Below are 24,422 nucleotides of genomic sequence, written 5' to 3'. Positions count from 1 at the left end.
CTCAACTCAAGGATTTTATCTTTCATGTACTCTCTAATTTTTTTCCAGATTTTTGCCTTGTTTCTTCATTCAGGACCCAGTTCTAATGCTCCTTTAGAGACATTTTCACTGACAAGCCTATAAAAGAGTACCTCATCTGTTCCTTGAAAAACTAGTCATAGAACCACCATGAGACCTAGTTATAACACTCCTAAATATTTATACTAAAGAATTAAAGTCATCATACTACAGTGATACACGAATACCCATGTTGATAGTAGCACAATTCACAATAGCCAAAATATGGTACCTGTCTAGGTGTCTGTCAACAGAAGTATGAATAAATAAAATGTGATATTGTGCTATACACATCACATTACACATACACACACACAATGGAGTTTTATTCATCCATAAAGAAAAATGAAATTATGTCATTTGCAGGAAAATGGATGGAAACAGAGACCCTTAGGTTAAGTGAAATAAGCCAAAGTCAAAGGTCAAGGATTGTGTTTTCTCTCATATGTGGAAGATAGGAAAAAGGAAATGAAAAGTAGGGGTAGATACCATGAAAATAAAAGGGAAATCAGTAAAGGAAATGGACCAGGGGTTGTTCAGAGATGGGAAGGGGAGGGAAGTGCTGGGGAGTGATATTGTCCAAATTATACTGTTATATTGTATGCATATATGAATATATAGCACAACTATAATGCAACAATAAAAAATTGAAAAAATAGGGAGAAAAAATACAACACCTTCACAGTGTATTACTATAGATATTTTTGAGACACATTTCACTGTATGAAATGAACTTCACTTTTTGTTAATGTTGGTTTGTCTGTTGCTTGCTTGCTTGTTTGTTTCATAGAAAATTCAAACTTAACATCCAAACTTGATCTGCCTTCTACCTTCTACAAAGCTGCTCCATCTTCTGTCTTCCCTATCTGTCTTAAAGGCAACCCCATTCTTCCATGGCTCAGATTTAAAGAAAAGCAGTCATCTTGAACTCCTTTCTTTCTATACATTCATCTGGAAATTCTATTCATTATACCTTCAAAATATAATCATTTTTCCCTGCCTTCCTCAGTACCTCCTTCATCTATTACCTGCATCAGCCTCCTAAATGAATCTTCCTTGCTCTCTTGTAGACTATGTTTAACAGCACAGCCAAAGTAACATTTTAAAAGTAAATTTATTCATGTCATTTTCTTCCTCAAAACTTACCATGGGCTTCCATGTCACTCAGAAAAAGCCAATGACCAAGTTACAGATCTGTGCTGTCCTATGCTGTAGTAGCATGCAGCTACCAAGAACTTAGTGTGGCTAGTTCTAATTGAGATATGCTCTATGTGTAAAACAATAGATATCAAAAACTTACTATGGAAAAAATATCTTATTAATCATTTTATGATGATTACATGTTGAAATGTTAAAACTTTCATTGTATTGGGTTAAGTAAAATATACTATTAAAATTAGTTTAAACTGTTCCTTTTCACTTTTTAAATAACGCTATTAGAACACTCAAAATTATGTCTCTGACTCACATTTGTCTTTCATTATATCTCTACTGAACAGCACTGATATAGACAGCTTGTAGTTATGAGACCGAATGACATCATCTACTGAGTGTGTATAGACAGAACACAGAAGAGGTCTGATAGAATCCTGGGGTGTCTGAAAAATTAAGAATCCAGGAAGATAAAACAGAACCATTAGAAAAAATTGGAAAAGTGTGCAGTGAGGTTAGAAAAGATTCAAGCAGATGATATCCGAGGAAGCCAAATGAAGAAAAAGTTCCAAGGAGGAGTAATCAATTACTAAAGTGAGATGGGGACTGAGAACCAATAATAGCATTGATAGATGGAAGTCACTGGCTGTTTTGGTGGGAAGGTTTGGAAAGTTTTAATTAAAGTGATTCAAAGGAGAGCATTGGAAACAGAAACAGATACTGAAGGTGAACAGCACTTTGAAGGGGTTTTGTTACAAGGGGGATACAAAAAAATAGGAAGGTAGCTGGAGGAAACCATGGGATCAGGGGAGAGCATTTTAACATGAGGAGTATAGCTTATATGGGCTGATGGAAATAAATTGATAAGGAAGAAGAAAATGCCTCTTCAAAATTGATAAAATTTCTGGTCTTTGAGTAGAGGTGAAGTCCAAAAGGAGTGTGCCTTAGAAAGAAACACAGACAATCCCTCACTACAGAACAGAAGATGAAACACTGTCACAGATACAAGCCTGGTGGTAGAAGCCATAGAAGCTGCCTTGTGGAAGGTCCCTTCTGATTGTTTTGATTTTCTCCATTAAAAAGGAATCAAGGCCGTCATTTAAAAATGAAGAAGAAAGTGCTGAAAGTTTGTGGAGAATGTTTGAAATTATTTTTGTGAGGTAAAAATAAATTGGGTAGGGAAATGAGTTAGAATTGCCAGGACCATTTGAGTTCATGGGTCATGAGTTTAAAGTGGATCCATGCAGTAATACTGGGTATTTTCCCCTAGCAAGTTCAACAATCAGAAAACAGGTACAAAATAAATGGGATTGGAGTTTTGCCAAAGGAAAAATGTGTGAGAGAGGAGTTAAGGTATGTAGTCCCTCATATGGGTTACTATTATGAGAGACTACAAGACCTAGGATGGATAAGGAAGTAATGAGAACATGTGGGGTATGAAAGACAGTGAAAAGATGGTGAGACAAATGCATTATGGAGTCATATAATTTTTTTTTTTTTGAGAGAGAGAGAGAGAGAGAGAGAGAGAGAGAGAGAGAGAGAGAGATTTAATATTTATTTTTTTTAGTTTTCGGCAGACACATCTTTGTTTGTATGTAGTGCTGAGGATTGAACCAGGGCGCATGCATGCCAGGTGAGCACGCTACCACTTGAGCCCAAAAGTCATATAATTTTTAAGTTAGGGTCCTAGGTACAGTAAGCTGGAAAGACATGAGGCAATGGTCCTAGAGAGGAATGCTGAAGATTGGGATTATGGAAGGGTAAGCTTCTCCTTGATAAAGACAAGGTTGAAAGTAGAGTATAAGTGGACCATTCAATGAGAATGTATGGTTGAGGTTGTGAGAGAATGAGATCATTAGAAAAGATATCAAGCGAGTCAGAGGTCAGAATATTAAAATGATCATCCACATGCACATTGAAATCACTATGGATAGTGGCGGTCATATAGGAATGAGGGCAGTTGGTAGCTTAAGTGTTCAAAGAACATGAAGGAGTGACCCAACCTTAGCAGGTGACTTTAACAATGAAGGGTAACTGGTAAGGATGTCATCAGTTTCACATTGACGCTCCTCAATGGAGATGAGAACTCGTCTAGCAGGAGTAATGAAAACCAGAGAGACATCTTTCCCTCTAAATCCATAATTGTATTCCAAGTTCATACTCCATATATGTCAATATGGTGCTGATCCCACAAGAATCATACTATATCCCCCAAAAGGCTGAAATGGTTACAATTTTCTCACTTTCAATCAAAGGAGAGTGGACTTTTAAATAAGCACCACTTGACCAGGGAGCAAGAAAGCAAGATTCGGTGAGGTCCAAGTTTCAGTCAGAACAATAACTTGTAGGGGACATTCAGAGAAGAGGTTTTTGCTGGTGATGGATTACAGAGCAGAAAACAGGAATAGAAGTGACAAACAGGAATGGAGTAAGAAAAGGGAATAAACAAAGGGATATAGGGCAGGTTATTAAGAATGGCCTGGTAGCATGGGACAAAGGAAAAGGGAAGTAATGAGATTGTTCTTAATCATCTCTTATGCACATTGTGATGGGGAGGCTGTGAGAGTGTTGAGGAAAGAAGAAAAATGATAGTCATATGAGAAATTTTCCAGGGCTCTGGGAGCCCTTGAAACTGTGGTATTACCTCTACTACTTCCCCAGACACAGGTGAGTGACTCCTCAATTAAATCTTAGCCTAAAATATTTGAACTCCCCCCCCAACTTGAGCCATCATATACTTTCATAAAAGGGTTGACTAAATTCTGAAGTAAGATGAAATGACAGAGGGCTGGGATATAGCTCAGTTGGTAGAGTGCTTGCCTCACATGTGTAAGGACCTGGGTTCAATACTTAGCACCACACAAAAAAGTGATGAATAGGACAAATGATCCACATTCCAGATACAGGTGTCAGAAGCCAGAAGAGTTTTTCCCTAGCTTAAGAGAAGCTAAAATTGATATATGCATTCTGGGTTAACTTAAAGGAAATACTTTGGAAGTGTTAGACAAAGACAGTGCATAACATGGGGAATAGGTTTCGGAAAGGTGATTTTAAATCAGACCTGTGCATCATCTCACGTGTGCACCTGTTCCTGAATAGAACTCACATTAACAACAACAGTAAAAACACAAACATCAGCCCAAAGATAAGTGTTTACTAATGATTAGGAAAACACAATTTTACCTGATACTACAAATGAGGGAAGTTTAGGTCAAGTTAATTGAAAAACTAGCAAGAAGAGTCAGAGGCTAAGATCTATAAAAATGTTCTTAATGATTTTTATAATTGTTTCCTTAATAATGGAATCTTAATAAGATGATCAATGTTAATTTAATAACATGGAAGTACTCTAAAAAGCATATTAAAATATGATTTTGGCCCATTCATTCAGAGCTTAAAGCCATATTCTGCTTTTTCCCTTCCTGATAGCATATCATCTATTGGAAGGAAGTATTTAAACAAGGGGATGAAATTTAAAACATAAAATTAATAAGGAGGAAAAGTGCAGTTTTAATAGTCAGACAATAGTCCTGGAGCTGTTCTTTATGCCACTTGCTGATATTGCCCATGCTTTGCTCAGTGATCACTGAGCAGGGGTATTATGCTAGACACTATGCTGGGGAGTCAGGAATAAGTAAAATGCATTATTTTTGTTGTAGATGAACAGAATATCTTTATTTTTGTTTATTTATTTATTTTTATGTGATGCCAAGGATCAAACCCAGGGCCTCACATGTGCAAGGCAAGCACTCTACCACTGAGCTACAACCCCCACCCATAAAATGCATTCTTACCCCTGAGGGCTTTATTTTCTGGTTAAGGAAAATAAACACTTTAGTAAACACAATAGAGTACTGAGAATTGATATAAAATATAATATGGAGAATGGAACATTTGAAGTAGGCCTTGAAGGGTGAACACAAGTTTGCAGGAAAGAGGAGAAAAGTATACCAAACTGAGAGAAAAGCATGAGAGAAGGCAGAAGGTGTGCATAAGCACAGCACATCAGAAGAGCATCAGCAGCTTTCTGGAGCAGAACATCAACATCTAGATGGAAGTAGAGGGAGGTGAAACTGCCCATTACAGAAACCTCCCAATTCAGTGTCCTATCTCCAACTGCCATTGCCCCATTATCACCACCCTCCCTGCCAATTCTTAGTCAAGCCAAATGCAATCATTTCCCAAAAGAATTCCAAACAGGACTGGGGATGTGGCTCAAATGGTAGCGTGCTCGCCTGCCATGCATGAGGCCAGGGTTCAATCCTCAGCACCACATACAAAGATGTTGTGTCTGCTGAAAACTAAAAAAAAGACATATATTAAAATTCTCTAAAAAATTTAAAAAAAAAAAGAATTCCAAACAGTGAACATGTGATTTTTGTAAACTTTACTGAAGATCTGAAGGTGGTGGTGCAAATTCCAGGGTTTTACCTCTTTTACCCACTGTCCTTCCTTATCTCCTCACTTCCCATCTCACCCCAGTCCAATGACACAGAATCCCTCCTTCTTTCTCCTTGGGACTTTGCAACAACCAGTGCTTAACAACAGACAACTCCTAAATGAAGGTGATTGTCTTCCTCAAGAATAATTTTTTTTACTATATGCTAAGAATCAAAGCTTCTTCTCCCTATGATTATATCTCTAAAACTCAGTTTTAATTTAATTGCTTCAAATGTTTTAACCCTTAGTGGCTTACTCCAGTCCAGAAAATGAAACCCAAGAACGCAGGAGGCTCCACAATCTGCCTCAATCTCAAAGGTGACCATTCTTTCTGCCTACCATACCCCAGTTGGTACCCTACACCTCCATGGAACCCTTCAACAATTCCCAAACAGTACATGATTTTTTTCCTTTTTCCCACATGGCTTTGCTCGCACAGCCTTGTCTCTGGAATTCCTGTTCTCTGCTTGAGAAAATTCTAATCATCCCTGTACAATGTTTTTTTTTCTTACTAAAGTGGATTTCTTGACCTTGCTACTACAAGCATCTTGTAATTTCTTTGTTGTGAGTAGTTGTCTTGTGCATTATAAAATGTTTAAAAACATCCCTGGCCTCAGCTCCCTAGAGCTCATAGCAATCCTCACCCCTGCCAACTGTCCACAGTTCTGACAATTAAAAATATGTCCAAATATTGCCAGATGTGCTCTGGGCTTCATAATTGACTCTGGTTGGGAACCACTGCTCTGTGGTTGCTTCCAGTGAGGAATCATTTCTTCCCACTCTTTATTTTACCACACATTACACCTCTCTTAAAATCCCTATGACTAAAGCAACAAGATGAACAGCAATAATTCAAAAAACCTTTAGCACCATCTCTCCTTGTATACCTGACTCCTCCCCTGGTTTGTGAGCTGCTTGACAGAAGTGTCTTTTGGTATCTCTAGGGCCCAGTATAGTGCCTTGCTCTAGTGGGTAATAAGAACATATTTGCTAAATTGATTTGATAAGGTCTGTTTTTCCCCCAACCAGTCATTTGATGGTTACATCAGTGGAAAGATTAAGAAGCTAAAAATTATTCTAATATCATTATCATTTTGCAAGGTTTCATCTATACCTGAAAAGTTACAAGAAGCATTAAGAACAACAGATCTGAAGAGCATTTTTTATTGGTTTGTTTTAACCTTCACACTTTGGAATGCTTTATTGTTGACAAATATTAAGTTTCCTCCTCAGTATAGGTCAACATAGTAATGTGGTTCATTTAAATTTAGTTTGAGATTGTTTTTAGATCAAATAAGTTTTTAAGCTTAAGGTAGTGGTTCAAACCACAAAACAGTTCTCCAAAACATACTGGAACATAGCATTCTGGATTGTTCCTTTTATATGGGTTTCTTTTGCCCAAACTGTTTAAAAGTTCCCTGGAGCAGGAACATGCTATTTCTCCTCTCTCAAACTGCACCTACTTAGTAAGTACTCTTGAGATAATTTTTTGAAAAGCTCCAGTGAGGGAAAATCAATCCATCGACTTAGATTGCTCTAGAAACTAAATTTATAGGTGAGTTGTAGAAGTTGGGATATGATAAGGCAAAGCTGGGAAGAACTTATCCTAGTGTCCATTTTCCCCTTGTTCCTTAGGGACAGAGTTGAGATTTCATAGCTGCATCTATTATTATTTGAAACAAAAGACTTCCAGGGGCCTGAGGTATAACACTGTGGCAGAGTGGTTTCCTTGCATGTGTGAGGCCCTGGGTTTAATCCTTAGTGCCAAAAATCAAATAAACAAATGACTTCAGGGCTGGAAGTGGTAGAGTATAGCATATTATGCATGCAAGCCCTGAATTCTATCCTCAGAACCAAAAATAAAATAAGGTAAGACAAAAATAAAGACTATATTTTCTGGTTATTTTGCAGCAGATGGAGTCATGAAACTAAGTTCTGGCTATTGATATAAAGGTAAAAATATTACATGGAACCTCTGGAAAAGAGCTTCATAAAGGCTGACTCAACTGGGAAGGGCAACTTTTACCCTTCTGCAAATCCTTATTCTTTTTTTTCGCATGTATAATTTACATGTAATGACTGCAACTCGTGAAAACTTCCCAGCTCATTAGTAAATTTGACTATGGAAGCCATGTCCTGTAATAATGGTACAAAATAACAAAAACCAGGATCTCTGATATCACTGTGGAGCTATCATACTTGTTCCAAATTACTTATCTCTGGATTTCCTTTTCCTACACAAACTGCACTATTATTTTGGACTTTTGTGTTTATAGGCAACTTTACCTGATCCTGAATGATACATAAGTATTTGTTAGTCAATATTTTTTAATGCTTAATATGTGCTAGGCCAGTAGTTCTCAACAAAGAATGCATGTCACACACAAAAAAAATGAAATTTTTAGAAATACAAAGGTTTATACCCATGGAGAGTTTCAGAATCACAATTTACAGAATGAATATGTGTGTATGTATATACACATATGTACATAAATACATGTACAAATACATATATATACACATACATACACACCATTACATGTGTCAGCAAACTAGATAACTTAAATGGCATATATGTGTGTGTGTGTGTTTGTAAATATATATAATATATATATATATATATATATATATATATATATATATATATAAATATATATATAGTTTGCACATATTAATGTGTATATGTGTGCACACATGTGGGGGAGGGTTTCATAATATTCACTATACTTCTTTTAATTCCCTTAAGTTTGATATTATCTTCCTGATGTTAGTAATATCTTTTTTTTTTCCTTTCTCAGTCTAGCTAAAGTGTTGTCATTTTGTTGTCCTTTTCCAAGAAACCAAATTTTGGTTTCACTGATTCCCTCAATTATTTTACTTTTTTCTACTCTATATTACTTATATTTTATTTCTGCTGTAGCCTTTGTGTTTCCTTCCTTCTATTTAGTTTTGTGTTTAGCCTTTTCCTCTTTGGAGGTTGGAGATCTTGTTTCTTTTTAAATACAGGCATATATAGCTATAAATTTCCCTCTAAGCACTGCTTTAGCTGCCTCATAAATACATTCGCAAAGTCCTGTGGAGAATTCTGATGTGCAGATTTGGTGAAAATTATGCTGTACTTCTTTGCCATTGTGTGTGTGTGTGTGTGTGTGTGTGTGTGTGTGTGTGTGTGTCTATTTCCCAATGGTTGCTGACCTTTTGAATAGACAAAGCTTTTCTTATAAAGTAAAATACCTTGGGTATTGCTACAAATTGCAGAAAGATTCTTTTGCAGCTCAAAGGTTTCTTTCATCGCCTAATAGAAAAATCAAGGATATGTTTGTTTTACTTCATATTCTCAGCCTAGGTTAACAAGAACCATTCTTAAAGGGCCTTGTCAATTGGAAATTTTCTTTTCTGCCTGCATATCTATCTACTATGCCTGTTTTGACAGGTCTGAAATAATGTTTATGTCCTTTAAACAAAAGTCATCTAATAGTGAAAGCTTTCTGTGCTATCTAAGCCCTTTTAATTGGCCTTTGTACTTTCCTATTTGTGGTACTTTTTCCATAACTTGGCAGCATTATCACCAACTCCACATGACAAGTGACACTATTGCTATAATGAGAATTCCAAGCAGCATCACTGGATCAAAGCCCATCTGCGTGCCTGCTCCCACACTTGACAAAACAAATTCCAAATTCATTCAGCATGCTGGTGCCATTTAGTCACTGTGATATATCCCAAATTTTGGACTCTATGCAAAAACCAATCTGTGCCCACAAAATTAATCATGGAACATATTTTGTGACATTTGACAACAACTTAAAAGGTTCTCATCTCTGGCAGGTGGCTCTGCCAATTGGCAAGTATGTGCACGACAAATTTTGAACAATATATTGTGTGGCTGAAAATATATTGTGAAGGATGCACACCCTGGAGATAACCAGAGTGAGTCCAACCAATCCTGAAGTCTTTCTCAGAGATACCTAGGCCAGACTGCTGTATTGTGAAGGAAGTATGATGGCCCCAGGTACTTGTAGAAAGCCAAAGAAAAAGGCAATAGCTCATGTGCCAGTAGATGCTGAGAACATTGGCACGACCGCCTGTGTTGGCAGGATCAAGATTTTGAGATGGCTAATTTAAGCGACAAGATCCTGGCAAACAGATTTATTTAGCGCAAGGGTGCGTCAGGAAGATGCCAGAAAAATACATCAATCTGTGCCTTTCCATGTACTATGGAGTGATGATGAAACAATTGACATTAAAAAAGTCAACTCTTACACTTTAATATAATCTGAAACTCATCCTAACAGGAATTAGGATTTACTTTAAATCTTTGAAATTCTAACACAGGGCTTTATGATCTGAATTGAGCTCTATGATAAAATTTCCCTTCAAAGGATGTTCATGAAGAGATTTCCTCATACTGCTATGTTTAATTGATTAGACCAAGTACTTTTACATAATGTTTAATTTGCTTAAAATGCAGGCTATTTTACCATTTGAAGGTATCATTCACATCAAATAAAGAAAGCCATTTATCTAAAATTTTACTTTTCTGAGTATATATTATAGAAACTTCAAAAAACACAAAAGATCATACTGTCAAAAGCCTGAATATATCCCTTTTCTTAAAAGCAGCTTTCTATTGTTGTAAATACCTATTTCATCTAGCAGTGCCTATCTGTGTATGATCAACAGGCAAGAAAAACACTGAAACATTCCATTTGTAGCACCTCACCTTGGTTTCCATTTGCCTAATTCCTGAGAAACAGCCTCCTTCCCTGAACAGGCCACACCCACTCCCTTTTTCTCTTTATTAATGCTATCCTAGTATATTGTATTTGCAGTGTCTTAGATTAAGCTTTCAGTATGCTGGCAACCTACTTGGGACTCTCATTTGTTATAAAAAAAAACTAAATTTGCATAATTTAGCTTTCCCTGGGATTTGTCTAGACTCAAACTTCCTTTTCTGATTTTAAAGGTTCTTTTCAATTCTGAGGTAGGAAGTAACAGGACACAGCAATAGAGGAAAGGGGTTTTTACACAGAAAGGACAATTCTAGAACAGGAAGCCAGGTACGTTAATAACCTGGCAGAGGTAGAAAAGAAAATGTGACTCTCCCTTATTCATGCTCAGAATATCCTACTTTGAGATACAGGACTCTGATCTATCTTCTCTTCTGTAAAGTGAAGAAGCTGGACTCTAGTTCTCTTCCTAATAGGATTGATTGATTATACAGGAGCATTTTGGAACCCTTTCCTTACACAATAGTGCATTCTTGTGTTTATTTTGTTATGTTGAGGACAAATGGGTTGTTAGTTAATTTGAAAATTATTTATCCCCCCCCCCTCCAAAGCAATTTCTAAAACACTTTATTCTGTGCTTTGGGCCTGAAGTAAGGCAGAACATTATGATAGAAGGGCATGGCAGTAAAAAGCTGCTCAAGTTATGGCAGCAGTAGCATAGGAAGAGAAAGAGGTTGGAGCCAGGGAAAGATATAATCCTCAAGGGCATGCCCCTGAGGACCCTTTCCTTCCAACAATGTTTCACCTTCCAGTTTCTATCACCTCCAATAATGACCACAGCTAGGAAAGCATGAATGAATCAATTCATTGATAAGGTCACAGCCCTGTGATTCAGTCACTTCTGGATCACAAGAGTCCCATTTTTGAGCACACTCTTTACTTGCTATAGATATGTTATATGCAGCTGATCCATCTTGTATCCTACCATTATATTTCCATTTTTTTATTTTGTAATTATTTCACTACCCTACCCATGTTTGCTTCATTTTATATGTGCCTGTCACCAATTCATCCTCAAATTCTCCACAGAAAGCTTTATTTTAATGCCCAGCATGGTAGCACACTCCTATAATCCTAGCAGCTCAGGAGGCTGAGGCAGGAGGATTGCAAGTTCAAAGCTGACCTCAGCAACTTAGTGAGTTCTTGAACAACTCAGGGAGACACTGTCTCAAAAAAATAGAATTAAAAATGCTGGGGATATGGCTCAGTTGTTAAGTGTCCCTGGGTTCAACCCATGGTACAAAAATAGTTTGTTTTATTGTCATTCCATTAGTGAATGACAAATTTCTTTTTTTCCTTGATGATAGCTCCACTAATCCTCTTCCCTGCTCTAGTGTGGATGAGTTGCTCTGCAGGCAAGCTGCATGGCTGTTATCTTGGGCTTTCCTTCATGATTATGAGGATTAATTTAATGTGGCTGGGCTAAGGGATGCTCAGAGAGCTGGTAAAACATTACTTCTCTGTGTGCTGGCTTCTAGTTTAGCATTTGAATTGGTAAACTGAGTAAAGATCAACTTTCTTAATGTGGGTAGGCTCATCAAATCCATGAAGAGCCTGAATGGAAGAAAAAGTGGAAATTTGTTCTTTCTGCTTAAACTAGTATATCCATCTTATGCTTTGAACTTTGATGCTCCAGGTTCTTACTTGGACTATGACAAACAATTGGCTTCTCTGGGTCCCAAGGTCTTTGGGTTTGAATTGGAAATATACTACCATCTTTCCTGGGTTTCCAGCTGGCAAACAGCAGATCGTGAGAATTCTCAGCCTCCATAGTCACCTAAACCAATCCCTCATAATAAATCCCTGTGTGTGGCTGTACATGCTAATGACTCTGTTTCTCTGTACAGCTCTAATAAACCAATAACTGTGAAATTATATTAATCTTGTCTATGCTGGATTCCGTTTCCTTGATAGAACCTCTTTCTCAGCTAACTTCCTAATTTTGATGGAACATATTTTCTAGTAGCTCTTGAGAAAGTATATATATATATATATATATATATATATATATATATATATGGAAAGCACATTTTTTTAGAACTTATGTAACAGATATATAGGTAATAGATTAGATAGATAGATTATGGATGGATAAATTTGGTGGTGCTGGGGATCAAACCCAGGTCATTGTATATACTAGACAAGTGCTTTACCAGTATGCTATACCTACAGCCCTAAAACATTTTTATTATACCTTCACTTTTCATGTACAATTTGGTTTTATGGGTTTTTTTGTGTCTCTCCCCCTAAAAAAATTAAGATATGTTGAAATCAATCCCTGTACCTCAGAGGGTGAACACATCTGGAAATGGGGCCATTGATGTGACTAATGATGTAATTAATTAAGATTAAGTCATACTGGAGTAGTTCATATCCTTATAAGATGTCCAAGGGAATGTCAAGGGACAGTTAAAGCAAATATTGGAATAATGTAGCTTCAAGTCAGGGATCATCAAAGATTGCCAGGAATTTACTAGAAAGTTAGGAAAAGACAAAAAAGGATTCTTTTACAGCTTTAGAGTATACTGCCTTGATTTCTGACTTCTTGCTACCAGAAATTTGAGACAATAAATAGCTCTTGTTTTAAGCCAAACAATTTGTCATACTTTATTATGGCTGTCCTAGAAAAGCTAATACAGTTGAATACAGAATTCAAGGTTGGGAATTATTTTTCCTAAAAATGTAATAGCTGTGTCCTTGCTTCCAGTGCTATTAATGAGAAATACATGCTCTTTGGGTTCCCAAACTTTAGAATGTGACTTTTTATTATTTCTACTTATCCCTGGTATTATGAAATGTAATGATGATTATGTGTTAATTACCAGAGACATGGAAAAGACTATACAAAAAGTGCAAAGTAAACAATCCATAATCCCAATTCATGAAAAGAGATCCCGTTCCTGACAGAATAGAAAATCCACATAATTTACATGGATCATGGGGGTAAAAACTTAGAAGGTTATTGCCTTAGTAGTGAGGTTCAATTAGCCCTCCACTAAAGGCCAAATTTATTCCACCTAGCAAAGGTTAAAATTAAGTGTCAAAAGGACAAAACTATTTTCAAATAAGCAAAAAATTGTAAGCCATAATACATAGAAAACTCAATTAACATAAGACAATGTCAGAAACAGCATAGATGATAGAATTAGTAGAAAAAGACACCAAGGTTATCATTATAATTTTATAGAAGAAGCTATAGGAAAGATTTGGCATGTTAAATAAAGACATGGAAGACACATACACATACACATCAAACGACTAGAGGGAAAACCACAATGTCTGAGATGAAAAGTGAAACACGTGGGATTAAAGGAATGTATGATATTGAAAAAGCAAGTTAGTGAACACGAAGACATGGGAATTAACCACAAGGAAACAGGGAAAACTTGAAAAAAAAAAAAAAACAAAATTAACAGTGAAAATTAACTTTTGAGGCAATGTCACATGGTTGAATATTCATGTGCCTAACTCCACCAAAGGAGTGCAGAAAGACTAGGAAGGAAAAATACTTGAAGAAATAAGGGTAATGTTTGCATATTTCTTGTTCCACACAGTATTTCTAACAAAGCACCTGGTGGGCATTGGGCATTTAATAAATACTTCTTGAACACATTTGTGGCAGAAAAAAATGATAAAATGAATAAGAAATAAGTACATGGGTGTTATTGTAGGGTGTTAGGTGTTAGAATCCTCAGAGTACTAAGGTGTTGAAACAATATAAAAAAAGAGAAGACTTAGCAGAAGCGACACATCTTGAGCAGAAACCTGAAAAATGAGTTCAGTTGAATGTGTATGATGTTTGGAGAGTAGGAGATAAAAATGGGCATTCCCTACAAGAACACAGAGAAAGATATGGAAACTAGGATAAACATGGTTTTGAATATACCATCTTGACTGGAGTCATGGTTAGCCTTAGGGATAATTAGAAATGAGGGTAGCCTTATGAGTTAGGGTCAGAGTACATAAGACTTCAGAAATAGGGAATAGAGAAACCAAAGTTTCTGGTGGTGACATTAAGTGGATTAGAACAAAGTGTTGAAGTTGAATGGCAAGAGCAGGCCAGAAGCAACCAGATTATTAAAACGACATGGTTATGAAGTTTTTAAAACTTAAATGTGAAAGAATCTAACAACATCAACACAAACTAAGGGCTTAGATAGGTCAGTAGAATGCAAATATGGTGCAAAAACGCAATTTTTCTTGGCTCATGAAAATTTCAAAAGTGGCCCTAAATAGTATTAATATGATATTTCTTTTATATTTACAAAAGATTCTGAATCAGTTTCTTAAGACTATTACTGTACAGTACAGTAAAGCCTTTCTTCCTCCCTTACCCAGTTATGGCCCATTTTCTTTGTACTTGCAGATATGAGTAAGATTCAAGCTTTGGCTTTTTAAAATTAAAGTAAGGCTGCCAGAACCAAGAAAATTAATAATGTCATGTACACACTTAACTGTCACCTAATCTTGGCATTCAGGAATATTAAAAGACCTTGGAGATACGAACTCTTGTCTCACAGATGGAGAAACTGAGGTCAAAAGGGGGTAAGTGAGCAGTCCTCAATCCTGGAAGTAGAATCCAGGGAATGTGACTCCTCTACAAACGGCTCCAAGCGGTGGGAAAGGCGCGAAGCCAGGGCAGGGAGCAGGAGGCAGGGGGAAAGTTCTTTTCAATCTGGGAGGTCTGGGAATCCGAGATTCTGGCAACCACAACAACGAGAGTCTCAACCCACACTACCAAAGGGTACCCCGTAAAGTACTTTGCGGAGTGAGCATTTGTCCTTCCTGATCTCGCGATACCGGTCGACCCTCTCCCTTCTGGCTCTCGCTAGGCTCCGCCTCCCGCAGCTTCTCTTTCGTCATTTCCTGTCGTTCTATATTGCTAAGGAAGAAGATGGCGGCGCTGGGAGAACCTGTACACCTGGAGAGAGATGAGTGCGGCCGAGGTGGGTGGAAGGGATGAGGAAGTGCGGTGTCACTGGAGAGAAGGAGAGGTTGCCCAGGCTCAGACTCCGAACCTGCCTGCTCCTTGCGTGGCAGCTGCTTGCGTCGCTGTCATTCACACGGTGGAAGGCGCTTACGATTTTTTGACTCCTCATTTCATCCTCAGAAAGTATATAGTATTTACTATTTTTCTTCTCTAAAGGAGGTTTCAATATAAATAGGAATGTGATAAGTAGGAACAAAAAAGGAGAAGACTTTCACTGTCATAGATTGCACAAACAATGGCACAAACAACTAAAGATAAAGTCTGTCCATGAACAATGTCAGATCCCACTATAGATGATTCATGATTAGTCTAGCATGAATTTGGGAAGGTCCTGTGTTATGCTACTCTAGCTACCATGAGCCACATATCATAAATAATAGATAATTATTTTCACATTATTCTGGAGGCTACAGATCTGAGATCAATGTGAGAATAATATTTATTTCTGGTGAGACCTTACTCTGGCTTATAGAGGGCCACTTTCTTTCTGTGGCCTCTTGTGGTTTTATCTACATGTCTAAGTACACAGGGAGTGAGTTCTGGTGTGTCTTTCTTTTCTTATAAAGACAACATTCCTAAAGCATTATCAATTTAGTTAATTGGAGTTACCTCCTTAGTAGCCCCATGACCAGATTGGAGAAATTTAGTACTTCAACATTTATTTTGGAGGGGGACAGCATTCAGTCTATACAAGTCCATCTGTCAAATGCTTCCTCTGTAAGATACTACAGTTTTGTAAAATACTCATTTCTCATGGCATCCATATATGTATGTTCTCTATTCTCACAAAACATGATGATAAAACTTATATATCAAAAGCTTAATACATATTCTCTGAGTCTACATTTGTTTAACATTGGTACTATAAGGCTCAAGGACAATGAATGTAATTTTAAAAGCCAAATTGGGCTGGGGGTGTGGCTCAAGTGATAATGCGCTAGCCTGGCATGCGCAGGGCACTGGGTTCTATCTTCAGCACCACATAAAAATAAAATAAAGATGTGGTGTCCACCGAAAACTGAAAAATAAGTATTAAAAAATTCTCTCTCTCTCTCTCTCTCTTAAAAAAAGCCCAAATTAAGTAATCATTCATTATTTAGAATCAAACATTTAAAATACCTTTCTGTCATTTTAATAATCAGAAATCATGTCTTAAAGCTTAGAATATATCAATAGATATCAAGAAGTTGCAAGTCTTTTTGAAAAGACCACTATCTGTACACCGGTATTTAAATTTTTCCTCTTTCATTACTAAAAAGTTTAAAATGACAATAGAACTTCTAATAATACTTGTTGTTTATAAATCCACACTCATGGACATCCAAAACACACACACACACACACACACACACACACACAGAATAAAATAGTGTTTATTCAATTATATAATATGGAAATATATCACCTTGTAATTTTAGGGTACCACTTCCAATTCATTTTTCCTTTTCTTCTCATTTATTTGCTAAATTTAAAATAAAATCCTAAAATGAATATATAGCTCAGTACAATGTCTTCCTAACCCTATTAACTAATAAAAATCTAAATCTTACTTTAACTACTAATAAAATATACTTTGTTTATTCAAATATTAAAAAATCAATTTTTTGAATAGTTCCCATATTCTCATCTATTTTAAAAGCCATAGCTTAATGGTATTACCAAAGTGAATGGAACTAACAAGAAATCAAGTGCTTAAATTAAGCTGCTTAGTTTTCCTTCAGAGTCTAATGTGTGATTTAATCTTATTTCACTCTATTGAAACAAAAGATAAAAGGAATATAACATTGCAAGAACTTTAATTTGATGCTGATTTTCAGTGACATTTTATCAATATATTTTTCTTTTCCTTTCTTTTCTTATTAAGCCATTATTTCTAGTTGTGTTATTTGTTTCATGATTAATTATAATCACTATTTTTAGGGATGCGTCTATGCTAACAATAAAATAGGAATAAAATAAAATAAAAAACATTAAATTCTGCCAGTCTTATATTTGACATGATTTAGGTTGAGTCTAAAGAGTTTCTCCTTAATTTAACCAATATTCTTTACATAAAAAGTACATAGTAATAATAACATAATTAATAATGATAATTCTAGTTTTCTCTCTTCTCCCTACACAATTTGTACCATATATAGAAATATTTCATCTTGCAATGTGTAAATCCACAAAAAAATTAAGCCGCATGAAAATGGTATGTATCTTCAAATAAGTGTATGACTTATATTTGCTTTATATAAATTTATGTGTCTTTATGTATATAAAACTGTTATATATATAAAACTATGACATATTTATTTATGATATATGTAAATTCATTAATTATATACATATATGACAAAGTATTTTTTCTACTGTTTATTAAATTTAAAAATCTATGTCTAAAGAAAATAGATATTGTCTATATAAGAAGATATTAATAAATTGGATTTAATAACATTATTAACATTTTTTTTCATCAAAAGATGTCATTAGAAAAGTGAAATGCTCAAGCCACAAAACGAAAAATAAAGCTGTCATAAATAAAGCCTAAAAAGGACTTGTACCTAGATTATAAAAAGACATTTGAAGAATAAGCAAAAAGCACTATGAATTCAACTAAGTTTTGAAGAGGCTCTGCACACTGAAATGCCAAAGTATCTGAAATAGTTGAGGTGTGCTCAGGATCATTACTCACAAAAAAGTGTAAATTAAAACATTTATTTAATAAATGAGAGGAATTCATTTAAAAATAGTCACATGCTATACACTTACAAGAATGACTAAATACTGGAAATAACAATTTTAAGCAAAGATATTGGAAAATCAGAAATTTATATTGTTTGTGGCAGTACAATTTGATACAATCACTTTGACATTATTAAATAAAATTATTAATACATATACAAGGCCCAGCAGTCTTAGTGCTTATATATAACCCAGAATATATATATAAATAGTTAGTCGTGACAAAAACTCATACTTGCATATTCATAACTGCCTCAAGTTAAGAAAGATTTTAATGTTATTGAATAGATAAAAAACTAAATACAAAACTAGTTTATTATTGTAACAACCAGAAAAATAAAATTGTAAAAATAACCTTTTGATACACACAACTAAATGGATGAAACTCATACTGTGTTGATGAGCAAAGGAAGTCAAAAAAGTAGAACCTGTATCATTTCATACACAATATAATTTAAAGTATAAAAACGTTTTCTATGCAACTGGGTGAGAATAGTGGTTACACCTGGGGAGGAATATTGACTGGGAGGATCATTAGGCCCCATTGAAGAGCATTGGAAATATTCTATGTCTTGATCTAGGTGCTGTTTTCATGGGTTGTGTACTCTCTTCTGGCTATATATTGAGTTTGATACTAAGGATTTCTGTATCTCTGTCTCTTTATCTATTTATCTAGCTAGCTATTTCTTTAAAATAGTAGAAACAAGTTCTAAAGTCTTTCATTAGTCAGAGGTATGGGTTAAACTAAATACTGAGATGAAAAAACACACATGTATACATGTATGCACACACACATACGTATCTATCTATATATACAAAATATATTTTATCTTTTCCTTCTTTTTTCATAATTATTTTTCATCCCTTTGGTACCCAACATTACTAAATATTTATTATCAAATGATTATTTCCTTGTCATCTTAACTTTTATGCTAATCAAATAAAATTTTAGAACATTCAAATCTGCTGAGCTTTCAGTATGTCACAGCTAGTATCATAAGCGTAAACCATATAACTAATTGGAGATATTGAAGGGATGACATTTATTAAAACATTCAACTTTCTTCTCTTCTATTTCTTCATGTTTTTTTCAGTTTCTTTCCTTCATATTTCTCCCAAGAAACTCCATCATGTTTAATCATATCTTTTGTGCTTTGTGACACAGAAATGGGATAAAAAAGAGGTTGAGTTGAAAGACATTGGGGAAAAGGAATAAGGATGTTGGAGAAAGTTTACAAAGCATTTTGAAAAATGACCTTGAAGGCATGAGAAGATTCCTCAAAAAAACAGAAACAATCTTTGCTGTGGTCTTTGCATATCATTTATGTTGTTTGGGAAATGCAAGGCAGAACCTGATTATGTGGAAATTTACTTAATGGTTGCTGAACTCTCTTCCTTTGAACATAACACTGGTTTAATATTAAAGCCTACAAGATAACCATTTTACCCACAACAAATCTGCAAAGAAATTACTAAAAATTCTACTTTTCTGAAAAAGCTATTGAGTTTCTGAATGTCTTAATAATAATTTTAAGGTTATTTGGCCAACAAAAGTCATTTTAAATCAGGTCTATATATCTCTAAATACCATTTTCATTGAATGCTTTTGTTTAAATTATTTTACAAACTGCAAAGTGTATATAATACTTGCTATTTTCCTCAAGAAAACAATGAAAATAACAAAATTAAACAGGATTTCTTTAACAAGTTAAAAATGTTCAAGGGTTTACATTATGATTATTTGAAATAGCAGATGAGAGGCTGCTGGTGGCAGCTAATTGTGTGTCCTCATAAATAAAGAAGGAAATGACCCTTTCACAACACTCGTCCTGCCTGCCAAGACAGCTGAGGATTATTATGGCAATTTAGAGGCTGTGCCACTTAGTTAAGAAAAAGTAAAATAACTTTCTTTAAAAGGTGATACATGCATGTGCAGTGTTTCCTTTAAGAATAGTTTCAGTTATGTGTAGGGAAACCAAAATAAAAGGATCTACAGAAACATAATTAGAAGACAACCAGCTGTTGCCATATTAATACTAAGAAATACAGTCGAGAAACCTGCCACCTCAAAAATCACAAATCCGAATTCATGAGCATAGGTTTGTGCCTCAGTGGGGGTCAGCAGCTCAGTAGGCTTTGTTCCCTATGGAAGATGGGGTCTCTTGCACCTTTTGTGCTCCTAGAGACAGTGAATAAAGCAGGCCATGATGGTGGCAAACAGAGACACCAGACCCCTTCTGGCACATTACAGCCTCCGCCTGAATCAGTGTTGCCAAAATCCCAAGGTCAGAACATAGTCACATGGTGATTCGTGGTAGTAAAGGAGGCTGGAAAATGCAGTCTGGGACTGTTTAGTCAAGTACAGGAGACCGGCTAATGACAGAGAGGAAGAAGTCAGTAGTCAGTGCCACATTGACTGATTCAGGTCTTAATCATGGAATCATCTACACATACACAAACCAGAAAGTGCATGATAATGGGCAAATCATGCAATGTCAAAACAACAACAAAAAATCACCACTGTTGAGATATAAAGAATCTGTTCTTAGAGAATATTTTGACACTGAAAATAAAGGCTGAACAAGTGCAAGATTTTACTGTCTGATGTTATAAGAATTGGGGCAGTATTATATTTCAAGAGATTGACGGATTATTGATTTACACTTTTATGTGCTGTGTGTGTGAGAGAGAGAAACAGAGAGAGAGAGAGAGAGAGAGAGAGAGAGAGAGAGAGAGAGAGACACATAAGATGTACATATTTATGTACATGTTTATCCACACTATAGTATTTTCCTGGATGCCCTGTTCATCTTATGTATCTTCCTGATTTTTAATCATTAAAGTCTGTGAATCTGTTCTTAATTGGTAACATCAAATTTTCCCACACTAATCTGAAAGTTCAAGGTCTCCCCATTATGTAGTTCTAGGGTGTTCCAACCACTTAATTCTACTTAAGAAGTTGCTAGTAACATACCATACGGCATGAATGGAATCCTAATGCTGGGTTCCTAAAACTGGAGAAACAAATTCTTATTAAATCAGTGGAAGAAATAATGTTCATTCAAGACCAAAAAGAAGAAGAATTTGTAGTTCACTGAATAAATTTTAGCTTGGAGTTATGCCAGACTACAAAACAAGGAACATAATGATTCCCTATAGAAAGTATGACAGAAATATTTGGTTATCTTTCAGTAAGCTCCATCATTGCATTCTCTAACAATCAAAATGCAGGTCTCATCTTTTTTCATCCCCAAGAAAACACACACACACACACACACACACACACACACACACTACAAGGTACAAATTATCTTGTGAGATGAGTTTTGCATGCCACAACCACTCTGAAGAACATAAATAAATTTATATTGTGATGTTTTCCACATATTTTTCACACGTGCACTAGTAAAACAGAATTCACTGCCCTTGCTATTTCCTCAAACAAGGTATTGGCTTCTGTGTTTCCTTTGACAGCCTGGCTCTGCATTTTCCCATTGCGAGAATGAGGAGAGAAACCAGATGAGCTTTAAACTTCTTATCCAATTTCTCCGCATACAAATCTAGGTATATACGCATGCATATTAGAGAAGACAGAGTTGTGTTATAAATATTAAATTTGTTGTTTTTATCACTACTGTAATTTTCATATATTTATTGTGAAGATGTGGATGACTTGCCAAAATATGGAGAGAGTTCCTTAAGATGAAATCTCCTAGAAAACATTTTCTTACATCTTATTACTGGAACACTGCTGTTCTTGTTTTAACCCCAATCATAGTGGTTCTTTTAAGCACTTATGTTTCCACTTGGATTTCCAGAATGAGAAGAGATAAAAATGTGATCCATCTTTGGAAAAATATTGCTCCATTTTTTTTCTCCTAGATTAACTTTAGTCAAGACAAAATAGCAGACATTTAAAATAACATTTTCTTTGTTTTTCCTTTCCTACTTTTTCTCTTATTTCTCCCACTTACTTCTATATAATGATATCTAAAACTTATTGGTATTTTTAGAATATGAAAAATAAATAAGATTACTGATAGAAATAGCTAATTCATGAAGTATATTACTAAATGCTTTGAGGCATCCTTAATTATCTCAAGACTCAGGAATGGCCTATATTTTTTTCCACTTTATATAAAAAGAAATGGAATTCAGAGATATTACATAACTCACTAGCATTTGCACAGTTTCATAATGTAGAGCTGAAACTGGTATCCTGAATTATGTGCATACAGATTCAAGCTTGGAACAATCATACTTTGTTCTCTGTTAAAACTTTTATTATCAAAGTGCTGGTATATTAAACATATAATTATATTATTTTGTAGAATAGAGTGAAGAAAAATACAATATGAGTGTTGATAACTTAGATGATATATTTACTGTTGTATGGAAAAAGGCAAAAAGTACATCTTCTCATAAACTGCACACATTCTATAAATTAAATCAATATTTGAGCTGATAGTCTCCCTCTGTTATGTGAGATTCATAACATGTAAAACTTTCTTTTGTTCTCTTGCTAAAAAATCAAGATAAAGTTCTCATGGAAGACCTATTAATAGGTATTTTTTTCCAGTCTTTTACTCATAATTCTTTATTATGTTCTAGAACTTTTCTCAGAAAGCAATGAGGGGGGCAAATTCCATACCTCTATTTTGAAGAAAAAGTGTCAATCCACATCCACATTCTAAATATACATATTATCCACCAAAAAGCAAACAAAATACTACAACAATATGTTTTCTATACATTCCCAGAAAGTGTTGTTAGTTCTAAATATTATATTTAGAAGACACAATATACCTAAGAAATGAACAAAATGTTTGTGGTTAAATGACAGAAACTACTTTGCTTCCAAAGCTCATATTTGAGGGCCAGCATTGGTAAAAAATGAAATTCTTACTGGAATATAGTGAAATAAGGGAAACAATGATAATGTTTACTGAGTTTTTAAGGAAGACATTGATAACTATGTGCCTAGTACCCATTTTCCCCTTCTTCCTTACAAACAAAATCTTAATTATTATTCCATTACAAAAGTGTCCTATTGAAAGTTTTTTTGTTGTTGTTGTTGTTTTGTTTGTTTGTTTTTTTTTTTTTTTTTTTTTTTTTTTTTTTTTTGCAGCGATGCAGCGGGCGCCATGCGCTTCGGCCCGCCCGAGGGCTGTGCAGATCACTGGCCACACCGCTACCGAAGCTTCATGATCCAGGAAATCCTCACCGAATAGTCTGCGCCTGCAGCGCCGCGGGGGAGCTGCTCAAGTTCCGCATGCAGGCGCTGCTGGCGGCGCGGCCCTTCCACAGAGCTGAAGGCAGAGCAGGCGGTGGTGTTCAAGTTCCCGCTGGCGCCGCTCTGTTCTGGGTTGGGCTCAGCGCTGCTGGCCGCCGGGCCTGGGTTGCCTGGCGCCGGGGGGTGCGCTGCAGCTCCGCGGGAAGCTGGAGGCTGCAGGCCCTGGTGAGCCGAGCACAAAGCCAAGAAGGGGCGCCGGAGCCGCACTGTGTTCACCGAGCTGCAGCTGATGGGCCTGGAGAAACGCTTTGAGAAGCAGAAATACCTCTCCACGCCCAACAGAATAGATCTCCTTGGGCCTGAGCCAGTTGCAGGTGAAGACGTGGTATCAGAATCGGAGGATGAAGTGGAAGAAAATAGTACTGCAGGGCGGCGGCCTGGAGTCCCCTACCAAGCCCAAGGGGCCGCCAAAGAAGAACTCCATCCCCACAAGCGAGCAACTCTCTGAGCAGGAGCGCGCCAAGGAGGCGGAGAAGCCAGCGGAGGTGCCAGGGGAGCCCAGCCACAGGAGCCGCGAGGATTGAGCTTGGCAGAGTGCGGAGCCAGGGAGCCAGAGAAGCAGTGGCCGCCTGAGTCCGCGGAAACCTTCCGACCGTCCCTTCTCGTCCCCACCGTTTGCTTTCTAAGCATTTTATTATTACTTTGAATGCTGACAGTCAGGGGTCAAACGAGGAAGGACAGAAACCCTGAAGCCAAACCCAGGCCCCGGCGCGCTCTGGTCCTTACTTGGGAAGTCCATCACCCAGGAAGCAACTCATCTTTCTTCGAGCTCCAAGGCGCCATGCGCTCCACGTGCATTCACGCCCTGCTCCTTGCCCACTTCCTCTCCCCGTCTCTGGTCCTGGACGCTGCCAGGCACACACTCGCTTCCACGCGTCGGGGACCCAGCGGCCTGGCGCAGGGCATCAGAGCCCGAGACAGCGCCGAGATAACTCAGCGGCTCGGCCTGAGGCCCGGTTCCCCATGTGCTGGG

General features: G+C 36.5%; 1 pseudogene; it reads left to right on the top strand.

The window, feature by feature from the left end:
* The first annotated feature begins 15,370 nt into the window (after positions 1–15,370).
* On the top strand, positions 15,371–23,973 carry LOC144251162 (homeobox protein BarH-like 1 pseudogene; annotated as a pseudogene).
* The last annotated feature ends 449 nt before the right edge of the window (positions 23,974–24,422 follow it).

The sequence above is a fragment of the Urocitellus parryii genome, chromosome Y (assembly GCF_045843805.1).
Source record: "Urocitellus parryii isolate mUroPar1 chromosome Y, mUroPar1.hap1, whole genome shotgun sequence".
NCBI classification, from domain to species: domain Eukaryota; kingdom Metazoa; phylum Chordata; class Mammalia; order Rodentia; family Sciuridae; genus Urocitellus; species Urocitellus parryii.
The sequence above is the reverse complement of the archived record's forward strand: the minus strand, read 5'-3'. Positions and strand labels throughout refer to the sequence as shown.